The sequence below is a fragment of the Pteronotus mesoamericanus genome, unplaced genomic scaffold (assembly GCF_021234165.1).
Source record: "Pteronotus mesoamericanus isolate MK-2021 breed Mesoamerican mustached bat unplaced genomic scaffold, CSHL_Meso_final contig_101, whole genome shotgun sequence".
In the NCBI taxonomy this organism is placed as follows: domain Eukaryota; kingdom Metazoa; phylum Chordata; class Mammalia; order Chiroptera; family Mormoopidae; genus Pteronotus; species Pteronotus mesoamericanus.
In genome coordinates, this window is record NW_026555001.1 from 26272421 (window position 1) to 26277423 (window position 5003).

General features: G+C 52.0%; 1 pseudogene; it reads right to left on the reverse strand.

Annotated features, from left to right (window-relative positions):
• Window positions 1-2916: 2916 nt before the first annotated feature.
• LOC129065543 (protein CEBPZOS-like) lies at window positions 2917-4721 on the reverse strand (annotated as a pseudogene).
• Window positions 4722-5003: the final 282 nt, after the last annotated feature.

Consider the following 5003-nt stretch of genomic DNA (forward strand, 5'->3'; position numbering starts at 1 on the left):
CCAAAGGGTTTGGCTTCCAGGAAGTGTCCTTTGAAAAGAAACAAAGAACCACACTGTGCCCTTTACTCCTTCCTGCTAGCTGGGAATCAGATATAGCGGCTGGGTCTTGGCAGCCACATTAGGCCATGAGGTGAAAGCTTCCCGCTGAGGGTGGCAAACCCACAAGAGAGAAAGCACTCGGGAGCCTGCAGATTGCGAAATCGCAGCACCAGCCTAGACTGCTTACTTGTAGACCTTTATATAAGATAAATCAATTTTTATCTTGCTTTTAAAAAGAAAAAACAGCCATAGGCTCTCTCCACAGATAATTCCCTACTATTAGGGAATGTTATTAACATTTATTAAGTGCCTACCACTTGCCAGGCATGTTATATTCCTTCTTTAGTTAAATTTTATATTATTTAGGTTCATTCAATCTTACCAACAACCTGGCAGTGTTAGTATTATTATTCCCCATCTACAGATGAAGAAACCAAGGCTCAGGTGGAGGAACTTGCTAAGTTGCACAGCAAATGACAGCGCTCGACTCCGTAGTTTCGGACCTTCCCCTCTCCTTCGCTGCTCCCCATATTCTTCCGGGCTCATTTGCTTTTGCTTCTCACAAGACAAGATCCCACCTGCGAAAGTTAAGTCACTGATGGTGGATTTGTCTCCTTGTTTGCTGGCCTCACTTTTGAGATAAAGTTCCAGAAACCCTGCCGTTTCCCAGCGGTTTGAAGGAAAACCAAGATGTTTTAATACTAGTAAATTATTTTCTTTCTCTACTTAAGGCGGGGGGGAGCCCATCGTCAGTTATAATAAATCCAACTCAATTACCCTTATTACGGTGATTACCATTCATGCCACTCTAGCTGGTTTCTCTTGGCGTTTTCATTAAGAACCCAAACCTTCAGAGGTTTAAAACTCAGACACATCTTTCCCTGGAGCTGACATCTGGCTCCCAGGGCCAGAGGGGGAGCCCCAGTGCCAGAGGCCCTGCGCGGGGAGGCGGACGGCCCAGGCCCCAGGCGGCCCCGTGCCTCCGCGGGGCTCGCCGCTCCGTCTGGACGACCGGTCCCTCTGCACAGTCGTCTCCACGCGGAACCGCGTCTTCTCGGGACAGGCCCCTGGGCTTGCCGGAGACAGTGTGGCCACGGCCTGGCCACAGCGGGGCTCTAGCCGGGTTCTGGCAGCTCGTGTCACCGAAGGTAGCTCCTAAGGGACCCAGCCAGGGCTTGCGGAAGGAGGCTGGGACGGGGACTCAGAAGACCTGAGTCATGGTCCTCCTCACTGTCTTGTGGTCTTGGGCAAGGTGCTTGGCCTTCTGAGTGCCTCAGTTTCCCCATCTTTAAAGCATCCAGCAGTTTCATGCCGCTCAAATGACATCAAGTGTGGGAAGCACTTGCGGAGACGCGCTGGGTAAACGTGAACCTCCGTGTGGGCTCCCAGGGCGCGGCCTCCCTGTCTCACAGGTGGGTGTTCTGGGCCCGCTGAGACACAAATGCAAGCGAGTTCCGCCAGCATGTGTCAGGCCATCAGGAGCAGCCGCGTCCCTCGGGAACACCGGCTCACGGGCAGCTGAGGGGCTCCCGCAGGGCGCGTCCCCTGGTCTGCACTGGGTTCGAATCCTGCCCACTCCACTTACTGTCCGTGGGACTCTGGGCAAGCCGCGCAGCCTCCCTGCGCCCCGGCTTTCCCTTGCATACGATGCAGATGGTCGGTATGCGAGGTGCAGGCCAGCACAGGCTGGCCCTCGCCACAGCGCCCCTACTGTTATTAGCAGCGGGTCGCCGGGCAGGATTCCGAGGCACGGACGGGCAAGCGGAGGGAGAGGAGCTAGCAGGCAGTCTCTGTGTGCAACGCTAGCCCGCGTTGGTGACAGCACAGAGGAGGGGTAAAGACCGTCCCGCACGGGGCAGGGCCGTCTGGACCCCCACAACTATAACAGAATAAACTGCTTGCTATAAGCCTCTGGGCGTGTGGAATTTGTTACGTCAGCAACAGGTAAACTAATCCAAAGGTGAGGCTGACTCACCTGAGACCACACAGATGGTGTGGCGAGCAGAGGCTCAATTGTGTCTGTGAGAGCGCGCCGGCTCTGCGGTCTTACCGTCGGCTGCCCGCGTCCCTCAGCCAGGGAGCTGCAACGGGCCCGGGAGCTGGGCACAGCCCCCAGGGCCTGGACGGGACACGAGAAGTACCTGCGCCTGGCAGGATGGGCCGCTGTGAGGTGGCCCCCCTCTCCCCACGCACCTGGCACGGCGCCTCTTCCCTGAGGCCAGGTCCGACCCTCTGCGGAAACATGCACACAGGGAAATAAGGCAACAAGTGCAAGAATAAGTAGTAGGAAAAAATAGATAGCTAAGCAGACTCTTGAATTCTTAATTTAATGGAAAAATAGGAAATGAATTACAAAACTACTTATTATGTTAAAAGAAATAACATACAAACTTGAAAATATCTTCAGGAAACAGAGAACTATAAAGAACTAACTTGGAGGATTTTTAAAGTGAATCAGACAGATTATACACACACACACACACACACATACACATAAATGAAAGATACAATAACTGGAATTTAAAATTCAATAGCTGGGTCTAGCAAGAGACTAGATACGGACATAGAGAGAATAAGTGAACTGGAAGGTGGGTCAGAAGAAATTATCCAAATGACAGCGCAGGCTGACAAAAGAGATGCGAGTTATGCAGAAAAGGTTCAGAGGCAGAAAGGATAGGGTGAGAAGGTCCATATACATTCAATCGGAGTTTTGGAAGGAGAAGCAAGAGAGAAGGGGGCAAGGGTATTATTTGAAGAGATAACGTCTGAAAACTGTTCAGAACTGATGAAAGGAGTCAATCCATAGGTTTTAAAAGCCCCAAAAACGCCAGCGATGAGAAGTAAAAACCGAAAAGATGTTGAGATCCTGCGTGCCCATCACAGCCCTCTTTTGTCCAGTGATGTGCCCAAGTGGCTGGTATCACTTGGCCCATCCCGGGACGCCGAGTTCCTGCCGGGGACGACAAGGCAAGCGCAAGGGCAGAAACTGTCTTTGAAAAGCCCACCCCTCCTTCCCGGGCCTGGGTCTGCCGAGGGCCATGATCAGAGAGAGAGCCGAGGTATCAGTTCAGTCAGTCCTCCTGCTCACTATTTCTAGCGCGAGGGAGCGGGGGGACTGATGGGAGCCCCACTCCTCCGAGGCCATGTTAATTTATTCCTTAGGCGCCCCGCATCCATCCGCTGCTTCCCCTACCCTGCCCTTTAACTGAGGCGCCACGCCCACCGTTGTAGTGCGGGGCGCTTAGGCTCTGAGGGCAAACATTGTGGCAACACTCGCTGAGCAGAGCCTCGTGGAGAAGAGCCCAATCTTGCAAATTCTTCGAGTGCCAAAGCTTAGTCCGACATCTCATTACAGAATGGAGAAACTGAGGCCAGAAAAGGTGAGGAACACCGGGCCATGGAGAGCAAGACCAGCCCGACTCCCAGTTCAGGGCACGAGCCACCATTTAGCTGCCCGCTTCCTAGAGAACAAGGAGGCAAGTTATCTTATTCTCAGGGTGGCACTTCAACAGTTGTTTGCTACAGCTTATACCAAGGCGTGTGAAAGAGAAGAGTCCCCAAAGCTTCCCAGGGGTGACAGGAATACAGAGACAGACACCCCAACAAATCAAAACAGCCTCAGTTACATAACCGTGACAGCAAACGGTGAGTCATTGCCGTGTTATGAAAAAATCAGATCGGTCACTCGGAAAAGTAGAAGGACCTGGGATTCATCGCTGTGGTGAGTCACCGGGCCCACCCTGCTGGGGAGCCTCAGAAATGCTACACCTACCAGTTGATTCAGAGTCTGGGCTTTGTCTTCCTTTCTACCACATCGATGTTTCAGTGTTTCACAATGGAGCTTCGCAAGTGACGTCAATTTCCAGGGAAGGCTGGGCACAAGCCTCAGCTCTTTCTCTGCGCTCCTCCAGCCTGTGGGCTTGGCACTTACACCCAAGAGAGACGGCAGCTTCAGGTGTAAGAAGAGTATTATTGATTGCCTACTGTGTTGCACAAAGTCACTTGGATTCTTGAGATGTGTTGTGCTGACTTATTCTCATAACAACTCTATGAAAGAGGCATTGTAGATGCCCCATTTTGCAGATGGCAGGACTGAGGCTTAGAGGGATTAAAAACCTGCCCGTCTCACAGTGAGTAGGACGCAAGAGAGGCAGGGTTCTTCCCAAGCAGAGCCATCCTAAGGCCTAACCCTCTTTCTACCAGGATGAGGCGGCCTCCTGCAGCCTTCTTTTCTTGAGTAGTATAAATAAAAGTTTATTTGTAGCATAATCAACACACCTTCCATAAATTTCTTCACAGTTAATCCAATGAATACAACCTCTGTCTTAATTGGAATTTACATTTTGCCTTAAATATTCCAAAATCCACCCATATCAACTTTGGAATTTAAACCTTGCCTGATAGTATGAAACAGGGTGAACTCTGAGCAGGGACCAAACTCCCACCTTTTGCTGTTCAACAGTTTTTCTTGGCCTTGCTTCCTGACTCCATATATTGCAGAATTTTCACTGGGTTTGTAGTAATCGTCCAGGATGAAGGGAAATTTCTTGCTCATTGTTTGCCTGAAATCTTGGCTTGGGTTCATCCGATTAATCAAAATATATACTCCAAAACGCCCACAAATTCAGCTATTAACACTCCTATAAAAAGATCTTTGCCAGTGGTGCCGAAGTGCAGGCCATCTTGTGTCGCCCGCGCGTGGGGCTGCGCTTGGCAAGGGTTGGCAGAGCCCCGCCCCTCCCAGCGTTGGCCCCGCCCCCGGAGTTGGCCCCGCCCCTGCTCTGGTCTGACTGTCCTGGAAACGTGAAAGAGAGACCGAGCCCGGGGCACGGCTGTCCCAGTGAACCGGAAGGAGAGAGCTGATGGCCAGTGTCCTTACCCCCGTCCCTGCCCCCCCCCACCCCCGTGGCTGTGCAGTGGGCATGGGGCTTTCCTTGTCACAGATGTGAAGACTCGAGGTGCGT